Here is a 24,333-nt window from a genome sequence, read left to right as displayed (position 1 = left end):
ATTAGAAGAAATTCAGTGTGCCACCACAGAATCACAGAACCACAGAATGTTCAGGGTTGGAAGGGACCTCTGTGGGTCATCTAGTCCAACCCTCCTGCCGAAGCAGGGTCACCTACAGCAGGCTGCACAGGACCTTGTCCAGGCAGGTCTTGAATATCTCCAGAGAAGGAGATGCCACATCCTCCCTGGGCACCTGTTCCAGTGCTCCGTCACTCTCAGAGGGAAGAAGTTCTTTCTCATGGTCAGCTGGAACATCCTATGCTTCAGTTTGTGCCCGTTGCGCCTTGTCCTGTCCCCAGGCACCACTGAAAAGAGTTTGGCCCCATCCTCATGACACGCACCCTTAAGATGCTTATAAGCATTTATAAGGTCCCCTCTCAGCCTTCTCTTCTTCAGGCTGAACAAGCCCAGCTCCCTCAGCCTCTCCTCGTAGGAGAGATGCTCCAGTCCCCTCTACATCCTCGTAGCCCTCCGCTGGACTCTCTCCAGTACCTCCTCAACTTTCTTGAATTGGGGAGCCCAGAACTGGACACAGTACTCCAGATGACGCCTCACCAGGGCAGTGTAGAGGGGGAGAACCTCCCTTGACCTGCTAGCCACCCTCTTCTTAATGCACCCCAGGATCCCTTTGGCCTTCTTGGTAGCCAGGGCACACTGCTGGCTCATGGTTAACCTGTCGTCCACCAGGACACCAAGGTCCCTCTCCACAGAGCTGCTCTCCAGCTGGTCCGCCCCTAACTTGTACTGGTGCATTGAGTTGTTCAGCCCCAGGTATAGGACCCTTCACTTGCCCTTGTTGAACCTCATCAGGTTCGTGTGCACCCAACTCTCCAGCCTGTCCTGGTCTTGCTGAATGGCAGCACTGCCTGCTGGTGTATCCATCACTCCTCCCAGTTTTGTGTCATCAGCAAACTTGCTGAGGGTACATTCTAACTCTTCATCCAGGTCATTGATGAAGAAATTAAACAAGACTGGGCCCAGTACTGACCCCTAGGGGACACCACTTGTTACCAGCCTCCAACTAGACTCAGCGCCGCTGATGACAACCCTCTGAGTTCTGCCATTCAGCCACGTCTCAATCCATCTCACTGACCACTCATCCAGCCCATGCTTCCTGAGCTTCTCTAGCAGAATGTTGTGGGAGACAGTGGCAAAAGCCTTGTTGAAGTCGAGGTAGACAACATCCATGGCTCTCCCCTCATCTACCCAGCCAGTCATGCCATTGTAGAAAGCTAACAAATTTTGGTCAAGCATGATTTCCCCTTCGTGAATCCATGCTGACTACTGCTGATAATCTTGTTTTCCTCCACTTGCTTGATGATGACCTCTAGAATGAGCTGCTGCGTCACCTTTCCAGGGATAGAGGTGAGGCTGGCCAGCCTGTAGTTCCCCGGTCCTCCTTCTTGTCCTTTTTGAAGACTAGAGTGACATTGGCCTTTCTCCACTTCTCAGGCACCTCTCCTGTCGTCCAGGACCTCTCAGAGATGATGGAGAGTGGCTCAGCAATGACACCCACCAGCTCCCTCAGCACTTGTGCGTGCATTCCATTGGGGCCCATGGATTTGTGGACGTCCATATTGCTTAAGTGATCCCTCAAGAAGTCCTCCTCGACCAAGGGAAAGTCATCCTCTCTGTGGGCTTCTTCTCTTACCTCCAGGGCCTGGGATTCCTGAGGGCCTGCCTTGGCACTGAAGACTGAAGCAAAGAAGGCATTCAGTAGCTCTGCCTTCTCGGCATCCTCCATCACCAGGACACCTGCCTCGTTCAGCAGCGGCCCCACATTGTCCCTAGCCTTCCTTTTGCTGCTGATGTAGTTGAAGATGCCCTTCTTGTTGTTTTTGACATCCCTTGTTAGATTCAATTCCAGGTGGGCCTTGGCCTTCCTTGTTGCCTCCCTGCATGCTCTGACCACATTTCTGTATTCTTCCCAAGTGGCCCTTCCCTCTTTCCACATTCCGTGGACCTTTCTCTTCCACCTGAGCTCCGCTAGAAGCTCCTTGTTCAACCATGCAGGTCTCCTGCCTCCTTTGCTCGGTTTCTTTCTCAGGCGGATGCACCGCTCCTGAGCGTGGAGGAAGTGATATTTAAACAGCGACCAGCACTCTTGGACCCCCCTGCCTTCTAGAGCCCTGGCCCATGGGATTGCTCCCAGTAGCTCCTTGAAGAGGGCAAATTCAGCCCTCCTGAGGTCCAAGGTTTTGATCCTACTTATTCCTCTGCTTCCTCCACACAGGATCCTGAAGTTCAGCATTTCATGGTCACTGCAGCTGAGTCTACCTGAAACCTTCACATCCTCACCCGGTCCCTCTTTGTTCATTAGTACAAGGTTCAGCAGTGCACCTTTCTTGTTGGTTCCTTCACCACTTGCATCAGAAAGTTATCATCGATGTTTTGTAGGAACCTCGAGGACTGCATGTGCCTGACTGTACGATCTTCCCAGCTGCTGTCAGGGTGGTTGAAGTTCCCCATGAAAACCAGGACCTGTGACAATCAGTGGTTATTACCTATTCTGTGTGTATTAATGTAGTGGATTGAGCCTGGACAGCAGCTGGGCACCCTCCCAGCCACTCGCTCACTCCCCCACAGTGGGCAGGGATAGGAAAACAGAAGGGTAGAAGTGAGGAAACTTGTAGGTTGAGATAAAGGAAGTTCAATAGTTAAAGCAAAAGCTATGAGAGCAAGCAAATCAAAATAAGGATTTATTCGCTACTTCCCGTTGGCAGTAGTGAATAAACATCTGTTTAGCCACTTCCCAGGAAGCAGGACTTCATCACATGTAATGGCTACTCAGGAAGACAAATGCCAACAATGAAAATGTTTCAATTTTCTCCTCCTTTCTCTCAGCTTTTATGGCTGAGTGTGACATCATATCATATGGACTGTTCCTGTGGTCAATTCCAGTCAACTGTCCCAGCTGTGTCTGCTCCCTGCCTCTTGCCCACCTTCAGCCTAGTTGCAGTGGAGGGATGAGTAGGGAAAAGAGAAAACTTCAATGGTGTGCAAGTACTGCTCAGCAACAGTCAAAATATTGGTGTGCGATCAACACTTCTAGTCACAAGTGCAAAACACAGCACCATAGGGACTACTACGAGCAAAGTCAGCTCCTTCCCTGACAGACCCAGTACAATTACTTACTTTGGATCACTAATTGAGTTTCTTTACTGTTTAACTATGAAAAAGAAAATAGCACTACAGATTCCTGATGGGATGGTTTACATGGCATGTCTCATTCCAAAAAATATAAAAGTGAATCCACACTTAGAATAGGCTAGGAGAAAGGCAAAACCACAAAATGTGCTCAGCTCTCAAGGAAATGCTCAAATCACAGAAAACAAAACTTCTGTTCAACATGGAACTAGTTCTGGAAAACCTACATGAATGAAAAACACAAAAAAAAGTAACTGTCCAGCTGTTTCCTCAGGTGGCAGCAGATGCTTTTAGACAGGCATAAATATCACCATTATTATTTGTTCTGTACTCTCCCTGGAATATAGCACTAGAATCTCAGCTGGACCTTGATTCAAAGGGAGTTTAATACATATTTCAGATTTAGAATGAAAATGTATGCCTGCTTTAACCAGGCATGGATGGTGCAAGGCTTTAGATTTGGATCTTATAATCACTCACATATTTGTACATTAGTAATACCTGCCAGTTCCATTTATGCCCCTGGAATTATGTGTTGACTAAGCCACTGTAATTGTTAAGTCCATTATTAGTCATATATACAGAAAACAAGGCAAAACAGACACTAAACATAGGATAACAGGCTGAACTTGAGGAAGTCCTGATTCTTGATCTTGTATAGGAGCCCTATAAATGTTCACGGCTGCCTACAGGTTTACATATTATTAAAAGGAGGGGTAGGTGAAGAATCGAGTGAGAGAGGGCATTTTTTTAGTGGTCTGCGAAAGTACTTAAATGACTGGTGTATTTGAAGGGACAGAATGAGGATTTACCATTCTACAATACTGCAAATTATCACTGCAATCCTGTGGGTAAGGTTTGCATCGTAAGAGGGTACAAGTAAGGGACACTTTCTTGTAGGCTCTGAAAGAGCCAAGTCTGAACTAGTATCAGGAGGAAACTGAAACTTTTCTATGTTGCCTCTTTTTATTGTGACCTTGGGGTCACCACAGTTCTTTTTCTAATAATAGAAAATTCATCTATAAACATATGGTGTCATTTAATCTTTTTGGTCCTTCTGGGCATACCATAATGATAACACAGCGAATGTTTATCTCAGTTAGTCTTTATTACATTATTTTAGTGGTAAAGTACACTTGACTTATTGGATTCTACACTTTTCATTAAAACTTATTTTATTGTTATCTGTTTTATCTGAGTCACTAGAGGTAGAAAAGGACAGAACTTTTAATTAGAGAACTCTGGATAAAATAATTAACAAACTGTAAATTGCAAGCAATAACCATATTTCTCAAAGTATCTGCAATAAAATCTTTCTACAGCTATTTGTATTGAGCTAAATACTTTCTGGAAGAGAAATAAAAGGAGAGTTAATTTTATTAAGTGCTCCATTTTCCATCTTGGTGACATTTTCATCTCAGTGAGTTAAATGTCCCAAATGGCAGGAGGACCAGAGTTTTGACTCAGTAGCTCAAGAAGTAAAACCCTAGACAGATCCACGGTGATGATGAATAAATAACAAAACTTCATAAATAAGTGAGATCCCAGCTCCAAATATTTTCCAGGTCAAAGTGCAGAGGAAAGTCATGGTGTGTCCTTCAGGGTCATCATCCCACACAAAGTTAGAGCTCCACTGGGCTAGTATATTTCAGGTAACCGATATTAGATCTCTAAAGGATCAAAGTCTTGAACCTACTTTGTTCCTGGTCCCCCATGTTTCAGTCTGCTTGCCTACATTTGCACCCTGCGTGTTTCTGGCAAGTTCCCCTGCAAAGAGGGGGATCTTTTTTGCTTTTTCTATGACTGTGAAGGTCACCTTTTAGTGAATATAGCCTATACACAGCTTTCGAGTCACACACAGTCAAAGAATGAAGGAATATAGTCCTGAGGGCAGGAAATGAAAAGCTCTGCAGCAGCGAGTACCAGACTTGGAGGCACTTCTCCCCTGCTCTGAGTCACGTGAGTATGCATGTCAGCTCCATTACGTGTGAGCAGCAGCTCATGGGCCAAAACAGGGACACAGCTCCTTCCTCCTGCAGTGACCACAACAGAGTGGGAAAGGAGGAGGCCTTGTTCGCTTCTATATGCTTTGCATACTTTTAGAATCTTTTCTTTATTTGCTTCCCTTTATGAACGAACACTCATGCATTAGCCCCAGAAAAACTCCAAAGCCCCACGTAAACACCAGAAGGTGTATTTATTCCTTTATAACACTGTTGTCAGCAGCTACACTTCTGGAAGTTGTCAAAAGCAAACTTCAGAAAAAAGTTACCCCAGACCTTGAATAATACATATTTGGCTGTCCTCTCATTTCCTCACATTAACAGATGTGCTACAGCACCTTATCCTTAATTGCAGTTATAACTCAGAAGGAAATATTCTGGCTGAGATATTACCTAAAAGAACATGAAGAACCACAGTAGAAGAGAACCCATGGCCTTATCTATGTATACATACATTGGGGTTTTTTTATTCTTGTATCTCAAGCACATAGATTAGAGATCATTTTTATTTCCTTGATGCTTTATAAAGTTCTTCTACTCATATACAAGAAAGCAATCACTCTAAATGGAAGGTTATATATTAGAAAATACTTTAGAAATCCTGCCATGCACTCTTCCAGTAAAAGCTTTATAAATACTTCTTTTTTCATATTCATTTAAATGAAGAGAGAAGAAAAATACAGGATGCAGTTCTATGGGTTTTTTAAACAAACTGTTGCTAAGCATTTTTTCAGGTGCTTAATAAGTTAATTTTTTTGGAGATAGGTCTTTCAGCTTTCCACTTTTACACTGTTCCTGTAGGTGAAGTCAGGTAATGTGACCCTCAAATTCCATCTCCAACCTCATTTTGTTCAGCCTGGCAATATAATTAGTAAAGATTATACGGCTCTCTCACTGTCAGGCATCCTGTAAGGTAAGGTGTGTTCTCTTTGCCACTCCTTCAGCTTGCAAAGTGACATTTTTCCCCACTGCCACTCAGTCATATCTCGCTTAAGTGTAGTTTCATAATATAGATTCCAGAAATAAGTGAATGTAAATTGTCAATATTTTCAAATCCTTTGATCTGAATACTAGTTTAGCCACATGTTCTTATTAATTTGCATGTGCTCCCTATGATGGAGATTTGAAAAATAGATTTACAAGCCTGTCCTGCTCACCTATGTACTTCTAATATACAGTGAAGTTTAACAATGCAGGGAACTTATTCCTACACCTAAATTTCTATAACTTATTATAGTTAATTTCTGGTGCTATGCAGCTACCAATGATGATAATATATATATTTTTACATGCTAATATCACACTTGAAATGTTAAGTTCATGTCACAGAACGCAATGACAGGAGCTCACGTTGGTGAGATCCTCAGAGAAGATCAGAAGACTTTGAAACTTTAAAAATCACAGGTTTTATTAGAATACAAACTAGAATAGTTAACTTAAACAGAGAAAGTTCAAAGTGCCTAGCAAGGACTGAATAGATGTAAAAGGTGGTTTCACTGCTTCTTTTTTCACTGTTCTTCAAGGCATTGTGCCACACTTCTTTTTAGTAACTTCAAACATTTTCTGAGCTGTAACAAGCTCTGCTCCATCTCGCCTGATCCTCAGGTCACTCCTGCCATCAGGACCTCCTTGCGCTCCCAGGCTCTGCACTTGACCTTCAGGTCTCTCTGCTGAGATTTTTACATTTTTTCTTTCTGCCCCCAAAGAACCAAGCAACCTCTCCCTCCTCACAGGTCCTCCAGACTCCTTCACTCAATTTAAATAAAATAGATGAGTAACAGCAAAATCAAACATAGCAGGTGCCACAAGGAGGAAGTTACAGGTCACCAATGTCTGGCTCCAGATAAAACCATGTTACTGAGATCTGAAGCAAGAAGGCAGTAGCTGCCCCAGGTCCTCTCTGTGGCACTGGGGCCTTTCCTAGGGCCACAGATGATGGCTCCATGCTCTGCACCTTTTACCACTGCACGCGCATACAACAGACAGTGTTTTACTGGAAGGCCACAAGCTGCTTTGCTAGGGCCACGTCTTCATCACCAAGCACCTGAGCTGCTCGCCACTCCACCACCATGTGAGTGCCTGAATAAACACACTTCTGCTGTGTGTACAGACTCACACCTCAGGTAATGCACAGCTCTTAAATTAAAAGTAAGTCGTATGATAATTTAAACCTAGCCTGGTTACATTTTCGCAGGCTTCATCTTCAGCAGTGCTGCACTCCAGGAACCTCAGATGCATGGGTAAACACTTTTTTTTCAGAGGTTTCCTGAAAGCAACCTTTACAAAAGCTGCTTTAGTACAGCAAAACAGCTGCACAGGAGAGGAAGCTAATGAGCAGGCCACCTCTCCAGATGTCTGCAAAGGGGCAGGACATGCAGGGTGTTTCCTCTGAGCGACTGCAGTGGAAAAGCAGAATGTGTGACTAAGTGACAGCCTCAGGGGACACTGGAGGCAGAGGACCAGCAAAGGGGCTGAATTGTGGGCACAGAACGAGGACATCTTCACTGAAGTTCCTGGGAAAGAGGCTTCCTTTACACCTTCACTGTTTCAGAAATGTTTTGCATCCACTATGCAAACGTGTGTAATTTACTGTGAAAGAACTGATGTAAACTTATAGGCATTCAAATGGCTACACGGCTGGCCAAGGCTTGGCATAAATATCAGATCTCAGTGCACATGATCTGAGGGGCTGACCTTCAGGGTCTCATGACAACCTTGATTTCTTACAGGGAGCTAGTGTCCAGCTCCAAAAGGCCTTAACTGTAGTGTAGAGGCATTTTGTTATATACTGTTAAATTTTATATGGATAGGTGAAATGATGGAGGTATCCATTTTTTCATTAACCAGTGACAACATGAAATATTTATCCTAGCAACAAGTAAATGTGTTCTCATTTAGTCTTACCTTATCAAAAAGAGTCAAGATAGTAATCAGCAGTCTTTAACTCATTTTACTATTAAAAATCCAATCTGTTCAACAAGAATTAAGCCATAAGAATTAATTTGATGATCTATGACCCTTCTTTTCCCTCTCTGGAAGTATTACTATCATTATTACAGAGATTATTTGCACCATTTTGTGGAGTCAGCGTTTCACTATACAAATATTATTTTCTCATGTGTGAAAGAGAGGTGATTATATCCGACAATGTAGTAAGACTCAAGCCTGAGGATTCGTGTATGTCATGCTCTTGGCATATTTTGTGATTAGAGAGTAGGATCATCTATCAAAGGATAACATACAGAATCATAACTGCCAACCAAATAAACCTCAGACATTTATATACAACCATCAACACTGCTGAACACCATTTTCTTAATTAAAAACAAAACAAAAACCAGACAGAGTGACAGACATTAATAAAGCAGACCTTCCACAGGCTTCATTCCTCCAGAAGAAAGTGTCTGAGACCCTTTCAAGAAAGCTTTCCTAGTGGGTTGGTTGTCTTGCTCAAGGCTGGATTCCTATAACAGTACAGAGCAAACGGCCACTCAATCAACTTTTGCTGACATTTGCATTGTTGATGTGCTGGCATGCTAACACTCTTAATACAACTGCAGTAATATTCTCAACTGGGAATAGACAGGAACATATGAGCAGCTTATGAAGATGTGGAGCTGAGGAGCAGCCACTTTATTTAGCTTGTACTGCTTACCCGAAAGCCTGAATTCCGTGACAAAATGCAGATGAAGCTGCCATCAGCATCATAATATTCCAAAACAGTAGCTGAATACTCATGAGTGTGCAAGTCAATGAGACCACTTAACTTCAGAAGAGGACTAAAGGAGGCTGATCACAGCTCCGCAAGCTTAAATTCTCTATATCTCCTCGGCCACACATGCATTTTTCACAGGGCATGCCAAGTAGATTTTTCTCTCTCCCTGTAGACCACTTATCACTAGAAGGAATGGCCTGGTTAGAAAGGATTTCCTCCCTTGATAATCTAATATTTTTTTTCTTAAAAAGAAAAAATTAAAGTAATATTTTATCCTGCACTCTCTAGGGCACATATCTAGATATCATAAGAAAAAAGAACTGGTAATCAAAGCAAAGCTAGGAGTAGAGTACTTATTTATTATGGGGAAGTTTCCTGTGCACGCAGTTATATTCAAGGATTACTAGTCATAGTCAGTTGAAAAGAGTATAAATATTTTGCCCTAGAAATAATTTTTCCAACATATAGGAACCAATGCCTTGCTCATGGTAGTGATGATTGAGTGACAAAGCTGAAGAGAAAGAACACAGCAAGCAGACCTGGGGAAGATCTTCCCACCACTTTTCCACTACACCATACCCCTGCCCATCAGCTTTCATTAACTGCTGGACACCAAAGGCCTTTCGGGTTTTAATAATTTAGAACGTGGGTCTGAAAAAATACCCAGAGTTATGTCAGATATAATGTATATTTTGTGATTTTGTGAAACTATTCTCAAAATATTAAATAATATGAGCATTTTTATTAGCACAAATAATCAGAGACAGTAGTGCACTACTTCAACGGTCAGCTAGATAGGTATACCTGCGTAGTAGTCTCCATGGCAAAATGAGCAGATATTCATAGGGTTTTCAGCTTTGTAGGTGCATTCTGTCATTTGGCTCTTCCTGTTTTGCCTGGGAAGGATTTATATTAGTACCTGTTCAGTCTAGACAGATCTTAAGCAAACATCAAAGCTCCCAAACTTTGAGGAAGATTTAAATTGGATTCAGACCTGTACACTCTGCTTCCTAGCACTAACCTGTTCCAAATCCTACTTTGAAATACTGTATAACTTGTGTAATATTCTACTTCAAATATGGAAGTGTGTTTGGTATCCAAAATTCAACTCTGCACTCTAGAAAGAATGAAATGGTTTGATAAGACAAATCTACAGTGCACCTTGATACCCTAGACTGCTTGTTTTTTCCCCATTCCCCCACAGAAAGCCCCCTATTTTGACTGGTGAGTTGTCTGGAAATTTCACCAAAAGCAGTGTGTATTGTAAGGGGCACTTTTCCATGCTATGGCACTGTGAACTATTTGCCAAAATGGCTAATCCAGTTTCCTGACTGGATGAATTTCTCTTTAATATGTCCCGATGTTCAGATATACCTGAATGGCAAAACAGGCAAAGATGATCAAGTGTTGTCAGGAATTTTGTTTGATAAACAGCTGAACAATCTTGTTTGTTTGTTTCATTTTTTTTTCTGTTTTTTCAATAGCTGTTGATCGATTTTTAACCAAAAAAAGAACTAGTTAGTGTATTTGTTAAAGCATACATCTTGCTGACTTTTTTCTTATCCAGAATCAGTTGGTTTCTGTAATTCTAAGAATTGTTCCTGCTTACACAAATAGCTCACTAAATTCTTCTGAGCGGTAGGATTTCTTTAAAGAAATAAAAGGCCTACTTAAACTGTTAACTTTTATGTTTCATCAAGAGTTACAGCAGACATCAAAGTTAAAAGTACTTTATGTTATCCCTAGAGTTCTAATGGGACATATTAGTTTTTATATAATTAGACTTAATACTACAAAATGAAGCTTGTCAATCCACTTTACCATATTGGATTTTTTACTAGTCTTTTGCCAAATAAGGAAACATACCACACCATAAAAACAGAAAATATATTTTTTTATAGCTGTAAAGGTGATAATAGCATATATCTTAGATCCTATCACCAAAGAGGCTAGTAAAATTTGACAGCTCCTCCGACCTCAAACGACACGGCTTTTATGCTTTTTATTGATTTAAGGCTTAAACATAATAAAATAAAAGAAGTGTGCTAGAAATTAATATAAGATAATGAAAACAGGGGCCAAGAAATTAATAAAGACTAAATCTAAAATACAAGTTGGACTTCTTAGAAATGACGGTGTTAAGAGTTACATTATTAGGAAAGTAAACCTGTAAAGCTGCTATGTAAATACTGACAGAGAGGACAGATGTTCTTAGAAACTTTATAAGTTTTATCTCACAGATAAAAACAATTTTTACCAATGAATTCTAGTCCTGGAGTTAACAATACTCACAACCTCTGGACACCCGTAAGATAAAGAGTGGTCCTATGGAAGAGCTATTTCTTCATTACATTTCAGGTCCATCCTCCTTACCACTGTAGCGCATTCCCACAAAACCTTCTGATGAAATCTCACATTTTGTGAGTAATCCAGATAAAGACATTTTCTTTCTGCAGAGCAGGCATATACCTTCACCTCTGGAGATACAGAAGGCCTGATCTTCACTGACCAGCATGTCCTACCACAAAACCCAAATAAATTCCAAATACATTAACAAAAAACACCCAGGACATCAGAGGTATTTCCACTGAACTGAGCTCGGTATTCAATTTCATATGACATTTAAAGATTATATATTTAGTCTATGCTAATTGTCTAGGTCCTTTCTGTAGACAGCGGGAGAAAGAGCCACCTCCACACAGTGGTTTGTCCTACTCTGCATAAACATCTAATAATGTTGGTGTGGAAAGAACAGAGACTTTCTGTTTACCATAGGGGTAGCTTGAACAATTAAATAGGTTAGACATCTAACTTAATAGGTTGATAAAGGGTGATAAATCCTACTGTGACATGGTTATAGTGACACAGAATCTAATTCAAAACACTGAAAGGGCTCTGGTAAGCTCCATGCATTGAGCAAAGCAAAAATAACCCACAGTCACTGTAGCAGGTGCTTTGATTTAATTACACAATGCTACTGCTTTTGAAAATGGGTAAGCTAAGGAAACACTGATTAAATACTTTCTACAACAGTGGATTGAATGTCAGTGGCAGAATACTGCAGTTCAATGTTCCTCCTCCAGTGCTCTAACCACTAAGAGCACACATAGCAACTCTACTGCTTATCACTTGTCCTCCCAAAATTTTTAGTCAGAAGATAGTAGGCATATCTTCATCTGCAGTACATCCTAAACTCTACAGGTAAACATAAGGTAAAAAAAAAATTTACATTTGACCTGTGGGTAAGCAGGTTCCACATTATTTTTCTGGAATAATTCCCTGCAAAGTCATTTCAAATGAAATCTTGTAAAATTTTACTTTCTATTAGAGCTAGTGGTGGACTTCTACTCGAGAAGATAAAAAGAACAACAGGAAATGTACAGTTGTAACCACAGTCTGCTAATAAACCAATTTGGTTTTCTTCCTTATTAAACTACCTAGTGCTGTTCTAATATTATGCTCTGAACAACTTTAAAAAAATCAGTTAATTTGTCACTGCAAAGTAATGTGGCTGTCCTGTCACTGTTGCTCTTGTTCGTGATAATAACCACTATTTATTTGTAAGCTCTTATGCTATTTTCAGAAGAGGTTTAATTAATTGCCTGAGTCTCTTCAGCAGAAAAGCTCATTTCTTCATTTTTTTCCCTTTTTAGAGGATGACTTTCAAATAATACTTTATTTCAATTGCAAATGAGTTCCGACTTACTGGACCTTTAAAGAATTTATAAATCTGAGTGTCAATCAATCAGGTTTAACTTGTGTCTATACACCAACGACAGTTTTGCCGCATGATTTCAGGGTATGTCAGGACTCTTTTTTGATTTTGGCAATCCACTGTATTCCTAGTGGGTGTTTTCTACAGCCCCATACCTTTTTTTTTTTTGTTGTTCTAGCACAGACTTAGCAGGTGTAAACAACTCCAGCATGTCCCACAGAGAACTGGCTGACAATTAAACCAGCAGGGACTTAATTACAACAAAGCTAAACTATCCATCCTACTTCAAGCATTAAAAAAAGGGATACGGTTATGCTTATGAAGTCATTTATATATCAAAATGACTATGTACATACAAAATGTACTGGGTTTGCATTAAAGTCTTCTCTTTGTTCACTGTAGGATGATAATATACAAGTTGGGTGTATTGATTGGCTGTCAGGAGGATGGGGCCAGACTCTTTTCAGTGGTGCCCAGTGACAGGACAAGGGGCAACAGGCACAAACTGAAGCACAGGAAGTTCCGTCTGAACATGAGGAAGAACTTCTTCACTCTGAGGGTGATGGAGCACTGGAACAGGCTGCCCAGGGAGGCTGTGGAGTCTCCTTCTCTGGAGATATTCAAGACCCGCCTGGACAAGATCCTGTGCAGCCTGCTGTAGGCGACCCTGGTTTGTCAGGGGGGTTGGACTAGATGACCCACACAGGTCCCTTCCAATCCCTGCCATTCTGTGATTCTGTGATTCTGTGAAGTTTATGGTTCAAGTAGTCCATTTCCCATAGCTGAAGTTCCTGAAATATTTCATAAATGCCTTATTGTTAAAGAAAGATTTGTACTGGGGAAAAAAACCAAATGAGCAATATTACCTGCATGTCTGTAAGCGTCCATGTGTTGGTGCGGAGCTGACAGAGAAAGAAAGAATAAAACAACCTCCATTAGGTCAGAGACTATTTTTCTCTCTCGCAGAGTAAACATATATCTGTGATGAATTCCAATCCCATCTGAGTAAAAGCAGAGACCTCTCACAGCTGATGCTAAAACAATGTCCTAAGCTACCCTGATAGAGCCTCATAGTGTAGTAATCAGCATATTAGGTAATTTCTTGAAGGCAGCATAGGAAAAGTGATCCTTAAGTAAGGTTACAAGCAACTTGAAAGAGAGTTATTTTATTGTTTTATTTTACTTCATTGTAATATTCCCATCCAGTCAAGACAATGGGAATATAAACAGCTCTCAGGATGGAGACCTATTTAAATTTGATGTAAAACTCAGACAAAGTATTGTGGTGGTTGTTTTTGGGTATGCTTTTAGCAATGTAAAATAGTTGAACTTGTCTCAGCCTATAATGAAAGATATAGCACAGGAAATAAAGACTACTTAGTATAACCAATAAATTGGCCATGAATAATTGAAATGTAATTAGGTTCATTTTCATTGTTATTGACATATTTGATTCGGAAACAAAGATGTGAATAATTGCACCTTTGAGAACTCTAGTGTACACCAGCTGAATTAGATGTCACACTTTATGGTAGAAAGAGGACTGTTTCACAGAGAAAACAAACTCTGCATGAAGCACATATCTGTCAGGGTCCTGAAGAGTTCTCTTACCATGTAATATTGCTTTGCAGGCTTCCCTAGCAAGCAGTAAATCCCACCAAAGTCTCTCTCTTACTTTACATACATTCTTCCCAGAAGAATGCTACTTAAAAAGAATCAAGTTAGGAACTTAACCCTTCAGGGATCACCTGAAAATTGGAGAGCATGCTATATTTTAAACTCTGTACCAAGTGCTGTCAGCCTCTTCTGCAGAGTTTTTGGCAGTCTCCTCTCTCCTGGGGGCTGACAGGCAAGGAGCTATTACTGGAAAGTCACTCAACAGATTTCAATGTCACACCAGAACACCTGTATACAGATGTTAATACACCTGTTTTATTCTTTGGATGTTGTCTGTTTGCAGATAGAAACTGGAAGATTTTATCCACATTGAAAGTTATAGCCAAACACAAAGTATACAAAATCAACTGAAATGTTTAACTTGATAAATCTGGAATTTATTTATGTCAACCAATTTTGCCAGAATATCTTAACCAAAAAATTATCTTATTCTGACATCCTATAGGCCATTATGTGAGGACACATTGCATCAGGACACCTTTTTCAGCAGAATTAGTTTTCAGGACAATACAAACAAAACTGACAAACTTCCTACCTGTCTACATAGTTGTCAGGTTCACTGACTCTGCCAGATAGGGTGAAGCAAGTGGCATGGGGCTTCTTGTCAGATTTCTTTTATTTAATGCTACCAAAAAATTTATTCATAGATACTACATCATAGATCACATAGCTACATCAAAGATTTCATCAAAATCTTTCCTTATCCAGCAGAATACGTAGAGTATACCTGAAAACTTTTCACCTAAAAGTAGAAGCAGTTCATTCTGAGGTCCTGAAGTAGTTATCTTTTGTATCACAGATACCTTATGACTTTTTTTTAATAGGCTGGCTAATGCTAGTTGAGAACCTATTGATTGCTGTCAATATTTTACTTTCTCTATCCTGTATTTTTTAACAGAAACTTACTTTTTGTGTACATCTGTCTTTGTAATTCTTGTCTTTTGAATTGTGTGAGAGTTATGAATCCCATTAAGAAAGCTTCTAAGCTCTTCTACAATACCAGCAGACCAAATGCTATCTATCCTCTATGTACTTTACGAATGGAGGGGGAGGGAATGCTAGCGTTTCTGGTGTGTAGCTGAAAAGGAAAAAATGCTGGTTTGTAAAGCTCAGGTGAGTATTTGCATGCGGCATATAGCCGCATATACAGATCTGAGACAAGGTCAGTTTTCATTTTCATTTTGGTTTCAGATCATTTGCAGTGGTGAAGACATAATTTACTGTGCTGTAGATCTATAATTTTCCTCTTCATTTCTTCTCCCTTTCTTGATTAACTTTCCTGGTAACTTTTCACAATTTGTTTCCCAGAGGTGACAGTGTAGATCTGTAGCTGTTGCTAATACTTCGTATTAATCTATATCAGCCTAGCATCTAGTCCAATACAACATAATCAGTAGAATTTAATTTATTCTAAGATCTATTTGGTAGTGGTGCAAAGAGGGGCAATTTTGTTTACAATGTTGATTGTTTTCCTTTTGCTTTGGTTTTAAACCCCAGTATATATTTTTTTAAAAACATCCAAGCTATTTAATGAAGATTTTCTTTTTTTTAGGGACCTACTGGTTAATTTTATCACCTTCCACTGAATAGTAGACTGTATGCTATGTGCTGCCTTCCCAGTGGAAGAGACAAAGGGAAAGAACATTTTGTTCAGAATTCCTCAGTAAGATGTGAAGATAAAACATGTGCAGGCCCTTTGAGATTTTCAGTCAAAATCTACTCACTGGCCAGATCTAGAGCAAAACTGGCCATCAGAATAGTCGCACCCCAGATAAAAGAGTACTCTAGATTTACATGAATGCATATTAAATTTTTCTTTAAACCATTTGAGTAATGGTAAATTCTGAATGAATTTATTCTTTTATGAGTGTTTCTCTAAGCATATTCTCTCCACTTCCTTTTGCAAAATTTTCTTTACCCTATGTTCCAGGCTTGACCAGCCATCTAAAAGAGACATCATTGTGGGTTTTTTTCAGCTGCTTAATTTTGGAAGCCAAATGCAATAGTTTAGTGTAACTGTTATAAAAAAAACCTGAAGCAAACAGGAAAGTAGGCTATTAGTTATTATATTACATGGTCCGTTCTGTTTCTTGGTGCTTCTTTTTCATTCACCAATAAAAAGGAGAACATTCATGCAAATTAAGTTTTCAAATAGTCCTACAACTCAGGTATGTATAAATACCACCTAAAAAATATCTGTAGCAGGTAACTGTCACTTTTATATGTAAGTGATCTTGCCTGTGTCTACAGTTACTGGGAACCATAGCTCAGGGACTGCTTAAGCAACAGAGGACAATGGGCAAGGTGTTCTTTAGCCCGAAGCTTCTTTATTTCTGTAGACCTGTTTGATCCAAGCAGCTTGTAAAACATTCCTTCAGGTATAAAATTGTTCTGAAAGCTTTTTTGTGGAGAACTGATGGGTTCCAGTAAATCTTTCTACTTTTCTCTAAGGTTGCAAGATTAAGGTGGGTGGTATTTAAATTTTTATAATACAACAAGAATTTTGAAACAAAGAAATTGAGTAGCAGTCCATCTTATCTTAAAACAGAGATATTTACAATATTTCATGTAAGTAAGAACAAGTTTAGATTTTCACGACTGTTTTGGAAGAACCTCTTTAATATTATTTTAATACAACTCTTTGAATGCAACTCCGACACTCATATTATAGCTAGCAAAAGCAATATTCAACAATACTTCTTTTTTATTACAGTATCTTTCAAATATTTCTAATGGAAAAGAAGTTGAAAAAAACATGTTTCCAGGATTATCATACAATGTTTTTTTCAGACTGAACAGGGCCTGAGTGTTGGCACTAGAACATAATGAATTTTTATCTGAAGATAAAATTTCCACAAAGGAAAGATGGAAGTGGGAACGCCTGAATAGTTGTTTCCACCAGTTGTGTCCTTCTCTGGTGCTGGAGTTATTGCAAACACTTCATGGGCAAATGAAGGACTATAGTCTCTCAAACTGAAAACATGCTAAGAGTCAATAAACTCAAAAGGGGTGAATATCATGAGGAAAAACCTGAAGAAAATCCTTTTGTTTTCTCATGCTTGTTTAGCAGCACAAGAGAAGTTCAGAAATGAGAGCTGGTATTTGGAAAAGTACTAAAGAGAGTGTTGGAATCTGGAGGTTCACTGGGAGCTCTGGGTAGCTGCTGTGTTAATCATCAAAGTGAAGAGAAGGAAGTAATCCCAGAAAATTTGCTGGTTTTTTGTGGGGGTTTTTTGGTTTTTAATTATCTTGCGCTTGTCTTCCAACCTCAAGTATCTGACTCTGAAACACCCCCAACTCTACTCCAACAATACCCACACAGAAGGATTTCTGGAAAATACATTTTACATTACAGACAACAAAAAGGAACAGAAATTTTGAAACCCTCCTTCTCCAGACTTTCATCTCAATGTACTGTTCAGGTCCCCAGCTGTTGAAGATGCAGTGTCTTCTCTTCCTCCATTTGAGGGTCACCGAACGTACTTCCCTTCATCCCATGAGCAAAAAAATTTTCATGCATTACTAAGTCTGCCACCCCCTTCAGTCATTCACAGAGTGAGATATAGTGGTGATACCAAGCTGTTACATTGTTCAGGTCTGCATCTGAGGCATAACTGGTTTATTTTTAACTATATATGTTTGTGCCACACCTGTCAACTCTTATATCTCTAAAAGGTCTCAGCCTAGCAGGCAGCTCTCCACACACTCCTCCAAAGCCTGGCTTTCTGACTACTGTTATCAGACACAAATAAGCTTTGAGTGAAATATATTGGAGGTGTGTTTCTATAAACTAGGTATGACATATGCTCCTGTCAGAAAGATACCACTAGTATAAGTAGATTGTTTATTCTCCTGCATTCACATAAAACTAGCTACTCTGTCCTAACTGTATCCTTCTCCCATCAGGCAAGGAATTCACTTCAGAGACATTCACCTTAAAAATTCTTGAATTCTTCACTCATTGTTCCCGCTTTCTTTGCAATGGTGCCCAAGCTACATGGAAATTGTACAGCACGAAGCAATAATTCACTGATAAAAATAAAGAAATTATGATGATGATGCTGTGATGCCAGTAATAATGGAATTAGCAAGACAGGTGGGGACCTGGTTAGGTTTCATGTTGGGGACTCCAAAGACTGACAGTGAAGCTGACAACCTTAAGAATAATAATGAGCTAAAAGATTCATTTGTAAAGCACAGATTCCAACGAAAAAGGCTTAAAGGTTACAGTATTATCAGGGGAGGGAGAAATGCAAAAAGATTTAAAAACTTCTCTAAAATATATCTCACATAATTCTCACAGAAAAATGTTACTTTTAATCTTGCCATAACAAATTATTAAAATTCAATTTTATAAAAGACGTAACTCAGACTAAGTCCAAAGCTGAACACTTTTATTTGAATTTCCTTCCTCCTCTTATTCCTGTCTGAGCCTCTGTGCTTTGAATAAAATGAAGACAAGATTCTATTCATCTCTCTTTTTGTTTTTGCAGAACCATACCTAGAGTGGTGCAACCTTACAAAGTACAAATCTAGCCTCCTACATTGAACTGCAGCAATTTCACTTCAGTTAAAATGGACGTAGTGAAAAAGCTTCATAGCTCAGTTATTTTGAAAATATCTGGAATACAATAAGCCTTTACATCAGACATTAGTGAAGACTCTGTGCTGCAATAGGCACTGTGTTACTAAAGGAGCAGGACACTACGTGGCAGCCATTTCACAAAAGTAACAGCACAAAAACACTTGAATGCCTCCCAGAAGGCTGGCATTTTGGTCACACTAGCCTGTCACAATGTGCTAGTGAAGGCTTCTCTCAAGGGGAGATTTGAGGCTGTTTTTGAACTTGCAGAGGAAAAAGAGCTGGGCATGGTTTGAGGTTGGTACCAAAGATAAATAAAGAATTCAGAAAAATATTTTTGACAAAACCCTCACAACAGAAGCCAATGACTGACTTATGTCTTGTCATTAATGGGCTCAATTTACTTCAAGCATTCTTATAAATTGCTATGAATATAAAATGGTAACAAATATTTGCCATTAAACCTGCAGAAATTGTTGTTTGTTTTAAACCCAGGAATATTAACCACCAACATACCTATGCAGTCTTCTTGACCTAATTTCTGTTGTTACTAGATGACTTTGCATTTTCTCTGGAAACAAAAAAAACTTGTTATGCTTATAACATCCCAAGCATGACCAGCTCTTAACTTATTTTTGTACTAATTGTAAGCATTTTCAATGTTAAACTTATTCTGGACTGAAAAATAACTGTTACTGGGGAAAGTAAGAGAATCAAATCAAATTGACAATAATGGACATTTTCATTTGTGCCAACACTAGAAGCAAGAAAGAATTAATACTGACATATTCTGGTGTTCCCACTCGGCTTTCTGGTAACTCATTTCAACTCCATTAATGGAAGATAAACTTGAAGCTTTGTTTACATTCCACCAAACGGTAATGATGAACTTCATACCAGAAAAGACAACATGACTGTGAATGACATCCTCTCGCAAACTGATGCTGTCAAGATACCTAAGAGCTGGAGTCACAGCCTTCTTATGGATGAATGAACTCCCTCAGGTGAAGAGAACACATTTAAGGCAATGAAAACCTAAAAACCTAAAACATAACTATTAGTCCCACATATTCATCAAGAAGGATTCAAAATATATTTCATTAACCAAAACAATTAAATATCCTTTAGTATAGATCATTGCATATGTATATATAATTACATATACAAACACAGACATAGAGAGATCTTTTTCAATTTTCCATACAGAAAGACATATTCATAATGTACATATATGTGTGTGTATGAGGATGAAATATTTAAAAATCTATTCAGCTTGCTGCTGAATCACCAGATCTTAAAGTGTTTGTCAATATTTAGTGGCTTTGCAAGGAGCACATACACTAATCCTATCACTAAAAACAAAAATGTGTTCTTGTAGCTTAAGTTTCTTAATATTGTGGTTTGGGGACAGATTGCATTATTTTCTTCCCTTGATGCTGCACTTATCTGGTTCTTATAGTAGTTGCAGAGGCTAAATATTAAAATCCTGGAGATCCCAAACAAGATAGCTGAGTACATTTCTGCGAGTTCGAAGCCCCGGTTTAGTCATTCAGCTTCCACACTTTTCCCAGAGGTAAGGTGTGCATGCTTAGCTTCCTTTCAAATCACATTTTTGTGGAATAGCAGACTTCTTACGTTGTTGACGCTATTACTACTACAAAAAATGAGCAATTCATACTTTCTAGATCTTAAAACAAGCATCTCGCAGTGTATGTCCCATCACTAATGGTTCATCTAATGGTGACTTCTTCACTCACACAGGTATTAGAAGAACAAGCTAACCACAGAACTCATAGCTTTCATTGTTTGCAGCTTTTGGTTAATTCATTGAAGTGAATCACCTTCTAAATTGTTCTGGTTTCGGCTGCCGCCAGAAACAAAAGCGCTACGCGGTCGCCCCTCCCCCTGCCGCGGTGTGGAGGAGAATGGAAAGAAAACAGGCAGAAAAACGGTGGGTCGGGATAAGGGCAGTTTAACAGAACAGCAAACAGAGGGAAACAGTAACAACAACGATAGAGATAAGGAGAAAATACAACCCAAACTCGCACAACAGACCCGCTCTCCCGGACAGCACCGGCGCCTCGTGCTCCCCAGCTGCAAGTGAGTCCCCACCGTGCCGACCCCCCCACCGGAACCCAGCGTGACATCACATGGTATGGAATACCGGGCTCTGTTTTGCCAGGTGGGGTCAGCCCCCACCCCCCGGCTGTGCCGGCTGTGCCCCTTCCTGGAGTCTGGTGAAAATTAACCCTGTCCTGGCCAAACGCAGGACATAAATTAACATCCACAGTTTAATTGAAATTTCCTACCTGCTGCCTGTATATGACATTAAATCACATATAGAATCGAGAAAACATCCCCATTAGACAACAGTGCAGAAGAAAGTTCTGGATGCTCAAACTGATCAGAGGATTTATAGTAATCTTTTGTGTGTGGTCCTATCTGATGTACCTTATATGAATTTGCTTAATGTTTTCTCAGAAATGGAGAAAGAGAGACAGGATGTGATAAGCAAAGCTTAGCTACACCATAACTTAATAAAATGTAGTCATCTGGGAACTATCTGACAATACCTCATTCCAGGCAGAAGGAATTCCATTCCTTCTTGTATAGTTACTGGCTTAAACCTATTGTCACACACATCAACACAAAAACTCCTTCTTCACAATTTTTGCAAGTATCATCCAATCTAGTGTTTTGATTATATTCTTCTTCTGGAAAATGAGCGAAAGGGATCTAGGGGAAAAACACTGATTTAGACCACAAACCCCAAGAATAAATACTGGACAAAGATGTGGCTCTGACTCACGTGGATATGTCAAATTCCAATGTCTTCCATCTGTTCAAAATAAGTTCATTAAAATGTCCTTTTTTGACCTCTTTAGAAAACTAGTATGGCATGGGAGATCATCAGCTGCACAGATGTTATGGAGAACAGTTGTTTTCAGGAAGTACTATTTTCATATTGTAAACTTTAAAAAAGCAAGTGGAAGAAAGTATAAGAGACCATCGAGGCTTGAAAAATATCGTTTAATTTAAAACGCGAAGGCATCAAGCAAGGCAGATGTGTCAAGAAAGCGAAGAGTGGAAAACTGAAAGCAGTAAAGACAAAGTACGTCTTTCTGACCATTCCCTTTTACCTCCCCACTCTCCTAGCCCTCAGTACTCCATCTCCAGTGAATCAAAGAGAAACTGAGTGTAGTATATCTAGGCAGGAAAACAGCGAATAGTTACTCAGTACTCAGAGAACAGAATACATGCGAGAGACCTGGACAGCCAGACCTCCCACTGCTAAGCCCAGGAACTGCATCCACAGAGAAATATGTCAGAACAACTGAAAAGACATCCAAAAAAGAGGACTAAAATGGTTTTATTTGTAACTTTTTATTTTCAATCCATTAACTTCATGTAAGCAAAACAATCTATATGCTTTATTGTTCAAGCTTTCTATTGCCAGACAATGTGGTGAAATAAGCAGACTTTTGGATACGCTGTCCCCTTGGCAACAGAAGGTGCACATAAACTGATACTTGCAAACAGGCCATGAGCTATGCTCCGGGGTGAGCTAAGGTACACCCTGATAGGCTAGAATGAGCAAATATGGGTCCTTGTTCTTCTGAGGATTCCTCTCAGGCATGCATAAATATGTAGTTCTTGCCTAAGAGAGAAAGACATCAAAGATCTGGGTAAGAATTTGCACTGAGATACTAAAATGGCATTGGAAGTCATCTGTGAGCACGTGCAGGAATCCATCTTGACTGTATGAGGACACTCTGGCAGGCATGCTTCTCTTTTTGTAAACTTACAATGCTTTTATGTAGTTGTACATTTTTAATGACTTCTGGAATTAAGTCTTTCGGGGACTAATTTGTTATTTTCAGTTTATTTCAATTCTCCACAGTATCTTCTGATTTGGGATCAGTAAAACATTAATCTTTTAATCTGTTCTGGAAAGAGAAACAAGGGAAATAAATCCTCCAAGTCCTTACCAGTCTCTTCTTATAGAAAAACAATACAACTTTCCTTGGCACCAAGCTTTTACACATAAATTTATTCATTAGGATTTGGGTGAGCTGGGATCAGATTTTGTAGTATACTTTATATGATTATTGAATAAAGACAACAGAAGGGTCTCTTTTGTTGGTCTGGGTGATTCCATTTCATTCTGTCTCAGAGGAAAAATTCTACTCAACATTTCTTGCCAAAAAGCAAAAATTCAATTCACCATTTCACAAAAATCATCAATAGCAAAATGTCAGCCTGTGATGATGTAAGTAGTTGGCTTTGTTTTAACACAATCTGCTTGCACTTCCATTTGGAATAAGATGCAGTGAAATGACTGAATAAATACCTTGATATCTCCCTACAACTTAAAGGTCATCAGTTTCTGTATGGGTTATTCAGTTAATAAAGACAAGAAGCAAAGCCAAATAGCAGGATAGTTTTCAAGCTTGTGAGAGATCAAGTAGCATTGTCCTGTAGGCATTGTCATCCTTCACAACTGGTCTTACTCTGGTTGAAGCTTTTCTTTTGTCTATACCCACCACTCATCAGAGACCCTATTCATTGCAAATACACCCCTGATTATTTCTTCCTGATAGTAATCAACTCAAAATAGCAAACTGCAGTTTCCATATTAATGAAATTTTATTATTTTTCAGCATTTGTCTTTGATATGTATATGTTGCACTTGAAGTGCAAAATTGTCGCTGGTCAGATATGGGCAGAGTTAATGCTCCCTGCCTTGTCCCTCAGTCCATTTATATAATGCAGAGAGGTGCTTCCTGGTGATGTGTAGTCACATCTTGGTTTTCACTCAAGACCAGCTTCCATTTGCAGCCTTCACTTACTCATATTTGGAGAATTGCTTACAATTATATTTAATAATAGTAAATAATTCTCCTTAACATTAAGTCTTGACAGAGACTATACACGGTGGATAACAAGCTAAAGTGGAAATAGTAATCTGTCAGCAACTAATCATGCTTCCTCAGATTCAGGGCATCCCATTGCAGAAAGCTATTGGATTTGTCCATAAATTGAACACTAACTACATGTATTTTTAAAGCCATAGACATCTCCAGTAGTCAGGTTATGGCTTTTTGGAAGATTTGCATATATTATATAAATAATCCAAAACTATGCAAAGACAGAAAAGATAAACCTTCAAAGTTAAGCTAATAATAATACATTACAGAATAAAGTATTTATATAGACAACACTGCTGTCAGTACTAAAAACTTCATACTGTAGTAGGTACATGGGCTTTGTTAGAACTCCTCTTTTAGATCACGTATCTGTGCAGTACACTACACAAATCCAATGAAAAGTATACAAAATAATCTACACTTGACCATATAGGTCACGCATTTAATTGTTTTTATAAGGATTAATTAAATAATACTAAATAATAAAAGATGGCTTCCCACAATTTAAAAGCAACACTCACATAAATACCTAAATGCTTGATTCAATATTCAGTAAAGCTGTCAGA

The sequence above is a fragment of the Opisthocomus hoazin genome, chromosome 3 (assembly GCF_030867145.1).
Source record: "Opisthocomus hoazin isolate bOpiHoa1 chromosome 3, bOpiHoa1.hap1, whole genome shotgun sequence".
NCBI lineage: Eukaryota > Metazoa > Chordata > Aves > Opisthocomiformes > Opisthocomidae > Opisthocomus > Opisthocomus hoazin.
This window is presented reverse-complemented; position numbering follows the sequence as displayed.